This window comes from Pongo abelii, chromosome X (assembly GCF_028885655.2).
Source record: "Pongo abelii isolate AG06213 chromosome X, NHGRI_mPonAbe1-v2.0_pri, whole genome shotgun sequence".
NCBI lineage: Eukaryota > Metazoa > Chordata > Mammalia > Primates > Hominidae > Pongo > Pongo abelii.
The window spans coordinates 39740270-39757132 of record NC_072008.2 but is presented as its reverse complement, the minus strand read 5'-3'; the positions used below and the strand labels follow the sequence as shown (position 1 = coordinate 39757132).

Below are 16863 nucleotides of genomic sequence, written 5' to 3'. Positions count from 1 at the left end.
CTTCTCTGCTGTTTGTAGCTATTTTAAAATTAGACAAAAATCCTTTGCTAAGGCCTTTTGCCCTATACACGGCTGGTGGGAGTGGAAATTGGTTCAAACCCTTTGGAAGGCTGCTTAGCCATATCTCTTAAAGCAAACCCTAAGTTTACCCTACAACTCAGCAATCTCGCTTGTAGGTATATGCCACAGAATGTTCATGTCAGCAGCTTGATTCATGATAGTTCCAAACTAAAAACAGCCCAAATGTCCATCAATATGAGGATGGAGAAGTAAGCTGTGGAAATCTAAACAGCAACAAAACAGGAAGGACCATGGATGAATCTCATAAGGAAATGTTGAGCAAGGAAGCTAGTCACAAACTAATATATAACATACGATTTATTCTATTTATAGCAAGTTCGAAAAACAGGCAAAACTAATCTACAGTGATAAGAATCAAAACAATGGCTGCTTTTAGAGGATAATTGATTGGGCATGGGTGCAAGGGAGTTTTCTGGGCTGCTGGTGACACTGTATCTTAATTCTTATATTAAAAAAAAGTATTAGTTTTATCTCTTTTTCATTTGGAGGGTCATTTAAATTGCCGCCCCAACAGCACGAGGTTCTCACTTGTAAACAACAGCATCTGCTCGAAATAGTTTAAGCAGAAAGAGATTTATTAAAATATATTAATTAAGTAGCTAATGAGTCCCCAGGAGGGCCAAAGACCTGGCCTTGGGTGGTTCAGGGGCAGGACAAGGCAGCCAAGACAATGTAGCAGCAGGAAACACCTAACCACACCAAGTGAATGTTGTAGCTGGAACATCCCTGACCCCTCTGCCTACAGCACATTTGACCCTCAGCACTGGGTGTCAGAAGCTCTGCTTCAGCGGGCCTAAACCAAATGCCTCTGCCACAATTCTTGCCAGAAGATCTGATGTCCTGGCATGGGTCTGATGTCTTACGTTGCTCGCATCTGAATTCAGATCTTATGCGTGTGACTGATAGGTGGAACGATCATGTGCCTGACCCTTGATGGTGCAGATTCCTGGGAATTGTAGTTTTTAGTTTTTGGGTCCCATAATAGAAAAAATCAAGCTAAAGGTGTTGGAATGGGTGTTAAGTGAGCCCACCACACTCCCCTTCTGCCTTTTTCTTTTTCAGGGACAAATGGTCAGTCAGTGCTTGGGGAGTGGTACAGCAAAGTCCTTGTCCCTAGTGGGGAGGTTAGATGCTCTTTTTCCGTGGGTCTTTTCCACATTTAGCCCTGCATGACTGTCTTCCATGCCCTGAAGCAGGCCTCAGTTGTCTCCAAATAAATTCCCTCACACGGTTGGCTAGGAAAGACTGAAGTCACTGATTTGGAAAACACAGTAGAACCACAAGCCAAATTTCACCCACAAGAGAGAAATAAGAATAACTCCCAGGACACCTCAGGAAAATTTCTGTGAGTATGCTCTTCTTTCATTTCCCGAAAAATTCAGAACATTTTGACTTAGAAACCATATTCGACAATTGCAGCTCATCTTCATCAATGCAATAACATGGATACATTTGTATTCATTAACATGCTTCTTAGGGAGTGGATTGTATTTGTGTGGGAGCATATCAGGAAGCCTTGTGGGATAGAAGCTGAGTTGGGGTGGGAAAGCAACTCTCTATATGAGGAGAGGAATCTATTTGTGTTTGAGAGGGAGTTGGTTTAAGGGAGAAGAAAGTGTGGAGAGAGCCAACCAGATGGCACAGACTGGAGGCTGCATGATGTAAAGCCATCAGGAACCTTACTAAAGTCATGAAGTTGTTGGTGCGAATGAACAGTTTGTGTACTCCCATGATTCTGATTCTGTAGACTCTAAGGAACCTCGGCATCTGTATTTTTAGCAAACAGCCTTGGTTATTGTAATGTGGCTAGTTTGGGGAAGTCATGGTGAGGAGATCCTGTAAAAAAATATTGTCAGTATTAGAATCCCTGTTAGACTGACCTACTTCTAAGATAACTCCATGTGTATTTACTGCCCCTCCAAGGAGTTTTTCAACAGGCCCTCAACTCCCACATTTTGTTCAAGCCTTCTCAACCTTCCACTCCACAGTAAGGCATTGCTGAGAATGGAGGGCTTTGCAAAAATAGATGTTTCCAGAAAACAGATGCTTTCCCAGTGTGATGTAAGAATGTTTTTGGCTGCAAGTAATAGAATAGCAAACTAAATGTGGTTTAAATAGCGAGAACATCTAACAAGACGTCTGATTGCAGGGTTGGTTAATTCAGCTTTTTAGACAGGTCATTAAGAATGGAAGAGCTTCCTGTCCTTCTCCTCCATGTTCAGAATATTGGTTTTTAATCTTTAGCTTATCTCCTCAAGATTGCAAAATGGCTGCCACAGCTCCAGGTATTATATCCTCACCTAATCGTGTCTAAGGAAAGGCATAAAGAGTTTCTTCTTACATACCCTTTTCAATCAGGGAGGAGGATCTTTCCCAGAGGCTCCACAGAAGCCTCCTCCTCAGGTCCCAAAAGGTTATCTGGTCATAGTCTAGCTAGAAGGGATACTGGAAAGTGAATGGTAGTTTCAGTCTCTTTTAGGGTAGTTGGGGTGTGACATGAAGAAATAAGTAGGAGGGAAAAGGCTGATGGAGAGGCAACCAACAGTGTCTGCCACAGCCACTTCTTCAAGTAGTAATGAAAAGGGTTCAACAGTTTCTGATGGTTATGTTTCCCTGCCTTCTGAACAGAGATACTCAACCACCTCACTTATTACATAATGATGTAGGCTCAGCATAGAGCAGAGAAGAGAACACTCAGGGCATGAATTTGTGCTCCACAGAGTTCTTTGATGAGTCACACCTTTACTCTCCTTTGAGACATTTCCAGGCTTTAGCATGACATCCTCCATTATAATGCTGAGGTTTTACAGCTGCGTGCCTGCCTTTTTGAGGTTTTTTTTTTTTTTTGTCCCATCTCTTGATATCCACATGTTAACTATCACTTTTTCTGTTGTTATTATACTTGACATTACCTCCTTTTACCTTTTTATGTCTAATTCTGTTCTGGGCTGAGAAATCAGATAATCAAGTTTGTTGAAAGTAGATCTACCATTCCATCCAGCTGGGTATATACCTAAAAGAAAAGAAGTCATTATATCAAAAAGACACCTGCACATGTATGTTTATCACAGCACAATTCACAATTACAAAGATATGGAATCAATCTAACTGCTCATCAACAAATCTAAGGCCAAAGAAAATGTGGTACATATACATCATGGAATACTACTCACCCATAAAAAGAACAAAATAATGTCTTTTGCAGCAACTTGGATGGAGCTGGAGGCCATTATTCGAAGTGAAGAAGCACAGGAATGGAAAACCAAATACCTTTATGTTCTCACTTATAAGTGGGAACTAAGCTATGGGTATGCAAAGGCATACAGAGTGGTATAGTGGAAGTTGGAGACTCAGAAGTGGGGAGGATGGGAGGTGTGTGAGGGATGAAAAAATCACCTCTTGGGTACAAGGTACACTACTAGGGTGACAGGTACACTAAAATCTCAGACTTCACCGCTATATAATTCATCCACGTAACCAAAAACTACTTGTACCTCCGAAACTATGGAAATAAAATTTTTTTAAACTAATATAAACCCCCAAGAAGAAATTAGTGTTAAATATAAGTGAGTAAGCTCTGAATGAAGGACTAGGAAGTACTGTTTCCAGTATTAGTACAGGGTCTAGAGTGGCTCAGAGGCTCAGAGACTTTTTTTGAGGAGAATGATAATTGACTGATATTTTCAAAACCTTTTTATTTCATAAAAAAACAAGTTTACAGAAAAGTTACAAAAAGCATACATGAATTCCTATATGTACAAGTCATCAAGATTCAACAAATCTTTTTTTTTTTTTTTTTGACAGGATCTCACTCTGTCACCCAGGCTGAAGTGCGGTGGCGTGATCTTGGCTCACTGCAACCTCTGCCCCCTGAGCTCAAGCGAGCCTCTCTCAGCCTCCTGGGTAGCTGGGACCACAGGTGTGCACCACTATGCCCAGCGATTTTTTTGTATTTTTGGTAGAGATGGGGTTTTACCATGTTGCCTAGGCTGGCCTTGAACTCCTGAGCTCAAGATATCTACCTGCCTCGGCCTCCCAAGGGGCTGGGATTACAGGTGTGAGCCACAATGCCTAGCCTAAGATTCAGCATATCTTAACATTTTACTACATTTTCTTCTCTCTCTCTCTCTGTATGTGTGTGTTATTATTGTTGCTACTATTATCATTGTTATAATTGTATGGTTGAACCATTTGACAGTAAGTTGCAGACATTATGACATTTTAATACTAAATACTTCTGCATGTACCTCTTAGGAACGTGGACATTCTTTTATGTAACTAGAGTACAATGATAAAATTCACCAAATTTGACAGATACAATATTAATATCTGCTACACAGACTTTTTTCAAATATTGCCAATTTCCCCAATAATGTGTTTTAGAGTATTAGGTTTTTGATCCTGAATCCAAACCAAGGTCTTGCATTGAATTTCATGAGACCCTTTAAAGCCACTATTGAGTTGGGGGTCTGTGTTCTGAGATCTGAGGGTGCCAGACAACTCATCTCTGAATAATTAGTGCCTCTCTGAGTTGACAGCTGTAGAGGACTTGCAACTTCTCAAAAACTTTTTCCCTGCTTTCATCTCACTTGATCCTTACAACAGTCTTGTGAGAGAACAGGGCACAGGTTAGCATCTCCGTTTTATGGATGAGGAAACAGAGCTGCAGAGGGTCACACTGTGGGTTTGAGCCAAGAGATCTGTGTTATAGCCCCGGCTTTGCAGTAAATCCCCAGACCTTTCCTCCTCTCCCCAGCAGATGAACGGGCAGATGAGAGCTTAGCTAGGCCTCCCACCTGCGGGGGTCTGGCCTTGCTGTGATAACACCACCTGTCTCCCAGTTGGCGGTTGTCCCTCTGGTGCCAGGAACTAGGCAAGCAGATGACTAGAAGAAAGCCAAGGTCTGCAAGAAAGAGGCAATTGGGGAAAGAGTCCTTCCCTCTGCCCTAGTGCCTGTAGCGGTGTTACTCAATAACCTTTGAGCGCTATGGTGAGGTAATGACTTGCTCAGGGACCAGTTTCTCCATCTCTTGTAGAAGAGGCTGGCTGATAACTTTTGTGGTCCCTTTTTGCAATATGAATCCAGGATGCTGTGGCTGCCCCATCCATAAGGCTTTAGCCCTTATAACTGTAGTGTGCCGCTGCACTTTCCACTGCCAGCACCGCCGTATTTCCTTGTCCAAGGGCTTCTATAGTGCCTGCACACACAGTGAGAGAGTAGCGCCAGCCCTCTCCTCCTGACCCTTCTTCCCCCAGCCAATTCTCCCTGAAAGCAAGCCTCAACCCATGCATTGGCACATAAATACCTCAGCTCCCTCTCCCCTAACTGACATACATGTTCAAAGTGTGGTCCCTGGACTGGTGCCAGTCTGGGAACTGTTTATTACTGGTTTGCAATAAGTATAGAAATTGAGCAGTTGGGGAGGCCAAGGCGGGCAGATCACCTGAGGTCAGGAGTTCAAGACCAGTCTGGCCAACATTGTGAAACCCCATCTCTACTAAAAAATACAAAAATTAGCTGGATGTGGTGGCATGCACCTGTAATCCCAGCTACTCCAAAGGGTAAGGCTGGAGAATCACTTGAACTCGGTAGGTGGAGGTTGCAGTGATGGCGCCACTGCATGCCAGCCTGGGCAACAGAGGGAGACTCCATCTCAAAAAAAAAAAAAAAAAAAAAAAAAAAAAAGGAACTTGAGAGTCAGCATTTGGGAGCTTCATATCTTTTGAACCCAATAATAAAAAAATTGGGGCTTGTATTTTGTATGTCTTGTTTTTTATTTTTCTAGGAATTCATTTTTATTATATATTTAAAAGTATCAGGAGGAGAAAAAAGTATCAGTCTAAAATATCTTAGAAATTAAAAAGAAAAAAAATGAATCCTTTGGCATAGATAGTTTGAAGAGAACTCTTCTACACTGTTTCCCAATGGGGTTAAGCTCTGGCTGTGCACCATTGCTCAACAATGCATGGTTTATTGCCCATCTTTCCTTCCCTGTCTTATTTCTCCACTACCCAACAAGTGCTTTCTGGGATATCCCCCTAAATACATCATTTACACTCAAATTCTTGTCTCAGGGTCTGCTTCTGGGGAGAACTCAGCCTAAGACAATGGCTTATGTTTCTTTCCAATTAATTTGAGAACCCAGTTAGTTAATCCTGTGATTTTCAAGTGTTTATACTTTTGAAATGAAATACCTAAAGTTTCTACATGGAAGTACCTTTTAAAAATACCTCAAGCCTTTAAGAGCATTTAGAGCAATTCAAGAGGCATTTTTGTTTATTTCCACCCATGTCTTAATTCATTTAAGAAATGATTATGAGTGAGACCGCCTGGAATATGATCACCACACTTATCCACACTTTAATTTCATGAAAGCATTGAGTTGTCCACTGCCTTCTCCTCCCTTTACTCTGCTTTGCCCCTATCAAAGGGCTCAAACATTGCACACACTTTGTATCTACGTTCTCAGCCCCAAAGGTCTCGGGATCCTAGGAGAGACCAGGGCAATGAAGCGGGATCATATTCACTCTCAGAGTCTTCTAAATACATGGGATTTCAAAGGAGTTGATCGCAAATCAAAGTAAAGAGCCATAGTCTTGGCTTTGTTCCCTGTCTGCTGTTTGTATATTTCATATTATGCATGGGCCGGGGGTGCCCACGGCGGGGCCTGCTGGTTATAACCACAATCAATTAATCCCAACCTATTTTCAGGTCCTGCCAGCTATCGGGACAACTTCCAGAACTATGTGAGTCTTCTTTTCATTATTTAAAGACTGGTGAAAGGATGCAAAATTACCTCATGAATGAGTCAAGCTGACCAAGTGACAGGCCAGCTGAGGGCTTGAGGCTGTCAGAAGGGCATTAGCACCTTGGTCTTCGGGGCAGGGCAGGCACACTTGGCATCTGGGCATCGTTTCATCCCTGGTTTTGGGGTTGGGTGGTCCTGGGTTAGCCTTACAGCTCTATCTAATGCAGAGGAAGTACCAAAGGGGCTAATGAGACACTTAATACTGGTTTCCCTACTACTTCGCAGTGTAGAACTTTGACCCTAGCTAAGACACAGTGGTCAAAAACCCCAAATGCTGTGAGCATTGGCCCAGGGCAATACTAATGGATCCACAGAGCACTATGTGCAGCAGCATAATCAGGAAATGAGGAGCAGCAAAGGCCTACATTATCACACCTGTGTCTTGCACCTCTGTGAACAGCAAAAGTGGCCCACTCTGTTTCTTCTCTGAGCAGGCAAACATGGTCAGAGCTCCACCAGATGCCTTCAGACTAGGGGTGCCAGGTAAAATATAGGATGGCCAGTTACAAGGAATTTCACATAAATAATATTTTTAGTATAAGTATATCCCAAATAGCACATGGGGTATACTTATACAAAAAAAAAAAAAAAAAAGATTTGTCATTTACCTGAAATCAAATGTAAACTACCCATCCTGGATTTTTATTTGCTAAATCTGGTAACCCCTCCTTGGATCCTTGCTACCATTTCTGCATGCCCCTCCCTGTAGCTTTGAGGTGGTTTTGCTTCCAAGGGACTGTACCTGTGATCCTTCTTTTGCATGCCTGCTCTTGGGCTGCCAGAGCAACTCTGCCTGAAGACATAGAGAGATGACATGCATAGGAGTTTGCCTCCTTCACCTGGCCACAGGATGGTCCCTTGCTGAGCACCAATGACTGTTGGGCACAGCTGTAGGAAAGGCCAGCTTTCTTGCCTTGGGTCTATCTAGTAGGCTCAGGCTGGAGCTCCCCTCTGTGGAAGTGGTCCCAACATTGCACACTCAATTGGCTTAATCCGCTCACTTGTCCTGCTTCTTTCACTACCTTACCAGTTTCCCCTGGGAGCACTTCCATCAGAAATCACTCATATCAGAATCTACAGCTCAAGGTCTGCTTCTGGGGAATGGTGCCTAAGATGGCTCAGTAAGAAAGGGGTCTTCAGGGGGTGAGGAGAAGGCTTATGGTGAATTTTGAAGAGCTGAGGGAAAGGCAACAGGGAGCCCTTCCAGGGAGAAAGGCCCTCGTTCCCTGTAACTTATGCCGGAGAGGAGTGGAGGGCGGAGGGTGAAATTAAGCTTCCTGGACTACCTCCCTTGAGATGGAGGGTGGCCAGCCATTTGGCCTCCAGACTGAGGCCTGGGCACTTGCCTCCTGGCTGGGAACCCACTGCTGTAAGTGATGCTTCAGTGCTCAAGCTTCCGTGGGGTCCTCTGTGCAGACACAGGCCCTCACCTTCCAAGCCTGCTTGGCTTAGTTTTGTAACTGTTAAGACTTGCAAATGCTTAGCATACTGCCTGGCATGTGGAAGGTACTCTGGATATGTTGGAAGAATGAATGACTAACTGAAGTTACTCCATGTCTTTACAGCCAGTGTTCTGTGCTTCCCCAAGCCCTCCCTGGTCAGACTCAGTCTCTTAAACTTGCTGCAAATGCACCAAGTCATAGGATATCTAGCAAACCTTCAGGTTCTGAAGACCTGGGGAAGGAGGGCCATGCACCATGCTTTGCATGGTGGAAAATGAGAGCAGGCAGCTGCAGAGCCAGCCCCAGTCCCTTGAAAATAGAAAGGCCATTCTCAACCTTGCCTGCACATTGGAATCACCTGGGAAAGCTTTAAACAATTCTGAAGTTTGGGTGTCACCCCAAGAGATTCTGTTTTAATTGGTGTGGGTGTGACCTGAGCATAAGGATTTTTGAAAGTTTCTAAGATATTCTATTATGCTGCTGAAGTTGAGAGCCACTGGACTAGGAAGTTCTGTACCTGGATGGAATGTCTCAGGTCACCTTTAATTAAATGGGACGATGATATTGGAGATGGTCAAGGCATTAGGTTAATTGGGCTTTATCATTTAAAATTCTGGAATGTCTGCATTTCAGGAAATGAATGATTCCTAGACTGAAGGAAGCTGTTCTAGTTCAGCAGTAACTGCAGAGGTTCTCAGACTTAAGGGTGGATTATTAGAATCACCTCTAGGGCTTATAGAAATACAGGTTGTTGGGCCCCACCTCTAGAGTTTCTGATTCAGTAGGTGTGGGAAGAGGCCCCAGAATCTGCATTTCTTAAAAATCCCCAGGTGACATGGATGCTGCTGGGCTGGGGTACACATTTTGAGAACCACTGATTTACTGTTAATTATATTTGAAGCTAAGCTGAATCTCTTGAGAGTAAGTTTTACTTTCACTTATTTGTTCCCCATTGGCTTATCCCTCAAAAGTGTTCCTTAGGGACTGTGTATTAATTAGTTTTTCCTGTAATCATGCTGTGTAACAAACAACTCCCAAATGTCAGTGACTTACGACTACAAACATTTATTTCATACTCACAAATATGAAGGTTGGCTACAGTTCAAGCCATGCTAGATTTGAATCCAGACTTCAGTTTGGATTCATACTTGCTCCACATGGATTTATTCTGAGACCCTGGCTGAAATAGCAATGGCTACCTGGAGCGTACTTATTTCATAACAGAGGACAGAAGCTTCAAGAGGGCTGACAGAAGCTTAAAGCTTTAACTCATAGCTGACACACTATCATTTTCACCCACATTCCATTGGCCAAAGCAATTCCCATGACCAAGCTCAGAGTCAGAGGATGGGGAAATATACTTTGTCCACAGTAAAAAGTGTCAGGGAAAAGGAGTAAAGAATGATGGACAAACAATATTATCTATCATAATTTGTTAGATGTCAAGCCTCGTACGAAGTTTTGAAGAGACATAGAAAGATAAAACAGAGTCTCGGCCTCTGAGAAGCACAGGTTGGCAAGAAAGACAAAGATACAAGGAGGTACTAGAAATGAGATGCAGGACGAATGAGCAGCAGGAACATGCAGGTGGGAATGACCCTGATCGCTGAGATCTCTACTATCCCACACTGTGCAACCAAGGCCCTTGGAACTGGGCCCAGGCTGCAGTTCTGGAAGCCAGGGCTGTGTGCGGGAGCAGCTGAGCCAGCACACAGCTACAGAGCATGGAGCAAAGGGGCATTAAGTCTGTGCCTCGGCTGAGGCAAGTTTGTTCCAGAAAGTCCAAAGTACCTAGTCCAAAGCAGAGAATAGCTAAGAAAGAGAACTGGCTTTTTATCAAAGGGCTGCCACAGAAAACAAGAAATATGAGTGCACCATTAGGGAAGTGAAGCCTGTGGGTAATTTTTGGTGGCAAGGGGATGGAGGAGGAAGGACTGTTTGATGGGGTGCCTACTGTACTGAGCTTCAGGCAGCAAAGGTATTACGAAAGCTGTCAAGTTGGAGGACAGGAAAAGGAAAATGGATCTGGGCAACTTTCCCAGAGGAGCAAGTATTCCACTTGGGGCATAGCTGGTGAGTAGGAGTTTGTTAGCAGATGGAGGCTAGATGACGGGAAGGGGAGTGTTAGGAGCTTAGGTGACAATTCCAGGGGCACTCAGACTCCTCTCTTTCCCAGTAAGTTCCTGCAGTTGCTATCTTTGCCCCAGTCCACTCTTCATCCTCACCCCCAAGCTCCAGGCTGTCATGATGCCCACAGCTGTCTTTGTGTTTCCAGGTCACTGAGGTTTTATTGCCTCTGAGGGTCAATGATTTTGTCCTCCTCAAGTAATTACCACTGAAATTATGTGGTTTGATTTCAGAATGATTACAAAACTCTGAGACTCCCAAACAGTATCACTTAGACTGAGTTTTCTGGGGACTGGTGTCCAGAACTGATATCCCCAGTGCTAGGTTCAAACACAGGATTTGCCAGAACTCTCCCTCTTCAGCTACCCTTCTTATGTGGGTGAGGGGAGAACCCTGCCTCCTGGGAGTCTTTGCTCTGCTCCCAGAGGCTAGGCCAAGTTCTGGCCATCATCTATCATTAGAGAAGCACAGTAAATCCCCTAAGATGGCACGATTAAACACTCTAAGATCTTGAAGTCATCTTTCCAGGAATCTAGAGGCCTGCATGAAAATTTGACTTCTGGGAGTCTGCCATGACATCCTCAAGCTCCTGAGCTGGGTGAGCTAATGAGGCCAGCAAGACCTCAATTTCATAAAGAAAGGCATTTGAGATGGAAGGAAAAGCTAGCTCAAAGGCACAAAGAGGTAAACACTCTGTTGGTGTCAGTAGCGTCTGCTCAGTTAGATATGGCTGAGCCAGGCAGGCTAAGCAGGGTGGGTAGAGGAGTTAACTGGGGGTGGGGAGTGGAGAATGAGGCTGCATGGGAGGGAGGAGCTGGTGGGTAAGGGGGCGGGGCTTTATGTAGGCAGCGGAGACCATAAAAGCTGTCCACAAGGGGAAGTGGCACTTTACAAACTTTATCACATTTCCTCTGCAAAGTCCCGTTGAATTCGGTGGAGACTGGAGAGAGATTCAAGAGAACCCTGGTTAGGGCCATGTTGTCGGAAAGCTTGGAAAGAGAAAATTCGAGAACCTTTAGTCTTTTTGGCATGAGTTGCAAAGTCAGCCTCCTACAGGGATGGGACAGGGATGGAAGGGAAAGAGCAGGCTGGTTTTTCCTTCTTTTTTCATTCCAGAATGGCATCCTAGGCTTTGTTGTGTTCTGTGGGGAAATGCTTTGCATAGTAATGACATAAGAAGAGTCTCCAATTCCACCAAGATATATGTTCACTCCCATTTTCTGCACCTTTGATAGAGACATGGGTATAGGAAATATTTCATTCTCCTCTTAATAGCACCATACCAGACCCACAAAATGAAAGAAAAAATGATTTATGGCAACTGATAGCTGGCCTCACTGGAAGTGAGTTATAGGGAGCATGGGGGTTGTGGAAAGCTAAGTGGGGACGTCCAGACCCAGAAGGGAGCCATCCGCTTCTCAGCTTCAGTAGGTGAGGCCTGATTTTCTAATTTTGAAGAAGAAATGGACAAAATGTTTAGTATAAAATCTTTCTATTTTTAAACATTGGCTACCAATTTGCATTTTTTTTTTAACCGTGCTGGAGAGGCCAGACACAGACTGTGGGACCCTTGATTTGTACCTGCTCCCCTAGATCTTTAGTAGGAATAGTGCCCTTAGATGTGAGATTGTTGACTTTTTCCAAGAGTGACACCTTCAAGACAGTCATGGTCCAGATGGCAGGGCTGTACCAAGGGGCTGGGGGGTTGAGGTGGGCTTGGGGGCGGAGATGGTGGCCCTTTGAGAACTAAAGGGGGAAGAAGATTTGTGGTTTTGGTTCCAGTCATTCCAGTTCTGTGGGGCTATGCCCATGAGGCGAAGCTGCCTGTTCCCCTTGTCTAATGCACTGAAATCCAGATCGGTCAAGAGGCCCCAAGGCCCAGCCAGAATCCACTGGAGCTAGGGGTGGGTGGGGCAGGCAGCCAAGCAGGCTGAATTAGTTTCCTGGGGCTGCTGTAACAAAATATCACAAACTGGATGGCTTAGAACCACAGAGATTGATGCTCTCACAATTTGGGAGACCAGAAATTCAAAATCCAAGTGCCGGCAGGGCCATCCTCTCTGAAGACTCTAGGGGAGGATCCTTCCTTAACTCTTCCAGCTTCTGGTGGTTGCTGGGAACCCATGGCACTCCTTGGCTTACAGACGCATCACTCCAATCTCAGCTTCCATCTTCACATGGCGATCTTCCCTCTGTGTGTGTCTGTGTCCAAACTTCTCTCTTCTTATAAGGACACCCGTCATTGGATTTAGGGTCCACTTCATCTTAACTTGATTGCATCTACGAAGACCCTATTGCAGGAGGACAGGTCCCCAGATGGCCTTGGCTGACCTAACTCCCCTCCACCCCGCAGCTTATAGTTCTCAGAATAATTGGAGAATATGCCAAGAATGCAATGTCTTCTGATAAGAAAGAACTGTCTGGAACAGCCTGGGCTCTGTCCTCAGTCCTTCTAGAACAGGCTGTCCTGTAATGCTTATTCTCAGCAATTCCAGTGACGTTCAGGTACAAAACCCAGGACTGAGTGTTTTTGGGGCCCCTCAGCTGCAACGTGACATGGGGTGCATGCAGAAGAGACTCCATCCACCCTGAGCAGCTTTCCTGAGCCTTGAGGGACTGGCTTACTGTGGGTCCTAGGCTTCTCTTTTTTCTTTCTGCCTATTACTCTGTGAGTAATAAACCTGCTTTGCTTGACTTGTGTGAGTGTTCTGTCTCACTGGACTTACGCCAGTGGGAAAGGACCTTTGCACCCATTTCCAAACAAGACCACATTTTGAGGTTCTGGGTGAACATGGATTTGGGAGGGGGACATTATTCAACCCAGCACATCAGCCATCTTGAATTCCTGCCTCCTTCATCAGGTGAGTATTCAGGATGGCTGGGCCACAGTCCCATCAGGCCATGCTGAGGCCCACTTCCATGTCTCAGTCAGGTGTGTGCCACTGGTGGCCTGGAAGGACAGGCAGAAGCCCAAGGCCCTTTAGGGGTTGACAGAGCTGTGGGCAGCCCCAGTCTCTCAGAAGAGGGCTGAGGTTGGAGGCTGGCTATGGCTCACATGGGAAAGCTGATGATGGAGGGAAGTGGGCATTCCCTGCCCCAGCACTGAGCAGGAACATCATCACTGGTCCTGCAGCTCCTGTGGCTTGAGTCCCACCTGCAGGTCCTTGCTGGCTTAAGAGCTCTGTCCTGACAAAATAAGAACAACTGCTACATGGCAAGAGCCCCCGCAGAACTCTGGTGGCTTGCAAATGAATCTCTGGGAAGAGGAGTGGGGAACAAGAAGTTATCTTGCATGCTGAAGCTCTGATTGTTCTATGGCAACTTCCCAGACAGTGAGAGAGCCTGTGTCTTGGATGTCCCCTCCTTCCCCATCTAGCTTTGAGCCTGCTTGCATATCCTGGCCTTCCACATTTTCAACCTTTCGGGGAACACTTTTCTGCCCTCTGACACTTATATTCTCCCTAACGATGACTTTGTGGCCTCCCTTTGCTTATGTGCTCCTGTGCTGGCCCAAATTGGAGGATCTCTGGTCCCCATAGGCAGAAGGAGCTATGCCTATTTAGGAAAGGTGGCAGAGAGCCCGAGGGGCACATCCACTTCCTTTGGAAGTTCAGAGTCCCCGGAGCAGAGGTTGTGGGATTCCTGAGTTGGAGAGGACATTAACTGTCACCAAATCAACTTCCTTAGAGCTTTGAGTCCCTTCTCTGTGGCTGCTCCTCAGGGTTATCCCATGCTTGAAAAAACTGCAGAGACAGGGCACTTGCTACCCCCAAGGCAACCCAATTCGTTTTTAGACAACTCTAATCTTTATCAAATTCGTCCTGATGCTGAGTCAGAATCTGCCTCCCTGGGCACTTCACCCCTTAATCCTGGTTTATCCACTGGGGCCTGGAGCGCAAGTATAATTCATCAAATCATCAGCTATCAGAGCTGGAGGCCACCAAGGCCAACCCCTCATCTTAAGTTCCCTTTCTTGTTCCAGATGCCACTTCCAGATGTACCAGCCTTGGCCAGAATTGTCTGCAGTTTGTATTTGTCTGCCTCTTCCCTGGATTTTAAGAGTATTTTATTTTTGTTTCCTTGCCAGACTTGAGTACCCTTTCTGAAAAACCAGGTTGGCCTTCTCAGCCTAGGAAGGAAAGGAGGGTGGCAAAGGTGCCCTGCACAGGTATGACAAATGAAAGACCGGTGGCTATACTCACGAGCCCAAAGACTAGGGTGGGCAGGAGGCAGGCAGGCCTGTCTCCCCACCAACCTGAGGTCTGCACGGGACTGAAGGCTGCAGGCAGCTGTTCTCTCTGCCTGCCACCCCCATCCTCAATATAAAAGCACACCCATCATAGTATTTATAGAACTAGTAAATAAAGAATAAAATAGCAAGTGAAAGTAGGTTTTGATTGCCTACGTGTTGGTAAAACCCAGCTGGAATAATTTGATTCATGCATGGAAAAATGCCTCCGAAGCAGGGCCTTTTTTTAGTGTGCTGAAACTGAATCCCTCCAGCCGCAGATAGAAATTTCTGCTCCTATAGTTTGGCTCTAGGACTAAGAATTAAAATCTAAAATGAGATTCCAAGAGAACTAATTATTTGATCCCTCGAAATATATCAACTAGCCGTTTTCCAATCTTGCAGACAAAGCTGCTGAATGAAGGAAGAGATGATAACGCCCTCTTTGGCACCCAGCTCTTTCTGGGAGGCACATCCTCACCCAGTTGGAAGGGAATGAAGACTGTCTCATCTGTCAGACCTCTGGACATAGCCCTGTGGCACAAAGAGATGTGTCTTTAGGCAAAATTAGGCACCATGTGAATTTGATTTCTGTTCCTAGTATAAAGGGGCTGTGACTAATTTTATATTCTGCGAGTGGTTTTGAGGAATGAAAAATCTATTCTTCCCACCCCCAGCCGCCCACTCCCTCAAATAAGGGTTTCCTTTTCCCAAGACGCCAGATTGCTTTGCAGACAATGCCACTCACTTGTTATAGGAGGTTCTGGGAGAAGTTGGCATAGAGCATACTTCTGTTCTTGGGCATTCTCTGGCTTAATGGACACTGGACTTATCAGTGACCCACGGTTGTGGACAGCTGCTGCTTTTCTTGTCTGCGACGCCCCCTCAGATGCACAAAAACACACACAGGAAGCCCCAATATGGTGACCTTAAGAGCTAGTTTGAAAAATACTTTTGTTTTAGAAACTGTGTGGGCTGGTAGAAAGACGAAGTGAAGCTTTCACAATTAAGAACTGTGCTTTGGAGTGTTGATCCCAGGAGACGAACTCCCAGAAAACATTCCTTCACTGCTCTTGACTTTGGCTTTCGCTTTAATACATGATTCACCAATTAGGCATCCAATTGGGTTTCTAAGATTTATTTTTAAAAATATGAGGATGAAGGGATTCCCAGTCACTGAGAATGAAGGATGAAGGGGTTCCCAGTCACTCACATTGTAGTGAGAATTAGTCCAAGAAAATAGCTTTCCTCTGAACCCCTTTTTGCATTCGGCTACTTTGAGACAGTGAGACTTGTAGTAAGAGAGAATGGTAATTTTAGCAATAGTGCACTTTGGGGACTGAGGACCTGAATTAAGATTCCTACGTTTGAATTCCAACATTTTCTAATGTTCAGATGCATCTGATAGACCAGTAATTTGTCTAAGGAGATTGACCACCATTTAAAACACTGTCTTCACGGTGGTGGTGGTAGTGGGGGACAGTGTTTGTTACTAGTTCTGAACAACCAGCTTGCAAGTGAATTTTTTCAGTCAGTAATTTAGACTGTGCAAATGATAAAACTGACATTCAGAAAGGCAAAAAGGTCTCACATGTACGGTAGTGAAAAAAGAATTTATTCCTCCAAAGGTAGGGTCATGGTGTTACAGATAAAGGAAGGGCTCTTAGTGCAAATCAATCCATGAGGACAAGCCTATGGGGTCATGGTGAAGTGCTTTGTCATTGCACTCTACCACCCCTTCCCTAACTCCCTGCTACCACTTATTTTCAATTCTACCCTGCCAGGGGGTTTCTGAGGTGTTGCCCTAGAAGTGCCCAAACCCCGGTCTGCTGTAAAGAACATCCCGGTAGATGTTCATTCACCCTCATGGGGAACCTCCGTGGAAACCTAATTATTCATATTCCAATGATTACTAAGGCTCCAGCGATTGAAATGATGCATGACTTCTTGTCATTAGAACGCCACTAGAATGGTCAGAGTTCTGTGTCTGCAATAGTTTCAGGACTGCAGGGCAGAACGCCACTAGAATGGTCAGAGTTCTGTGTCTGCAATAGTTTCAGGACTGCAGGGCAGAAGCAAGAATGAGGAGAAAGGAAGACTTTATTCCACCTGATACCTTGGACTGAAGTTGCAGAAGTAGTGATGGTTAAGCATCAGTTTTGTACCCTGGAGCGAG

At 45.0% G+C, this 16863-nt stretch overlaps 1 long non-coding RNA gene across 3 annotated transcripts in view; it reads right to left on the bottom strand.

Moving 5' to 3' along the window:
* LOC129052850 (uncharacterized) overlaps nucleotides 1–16863 on the bottom strand; it is a 75732-nt gene that overhangs the window by 11880 nt on the left and 46989 nt on the right. For 2 of the 3 annotated variants that reach the window (XR_008517972.1, XR_008517971.1), the window contains exon 3: nucleotides 3004–3094. This is a non-coding gene — a long non-coding RNA (uncharacterized LOC129052850). Of the gene's footprint in view, nucleotides 1–1320; nucleotides 1918–3003; nucleotides 3095–16863 lie in introns of those variants that run through there. The other variant, XR_008517973.1, reaches the window with a different exon arrangement.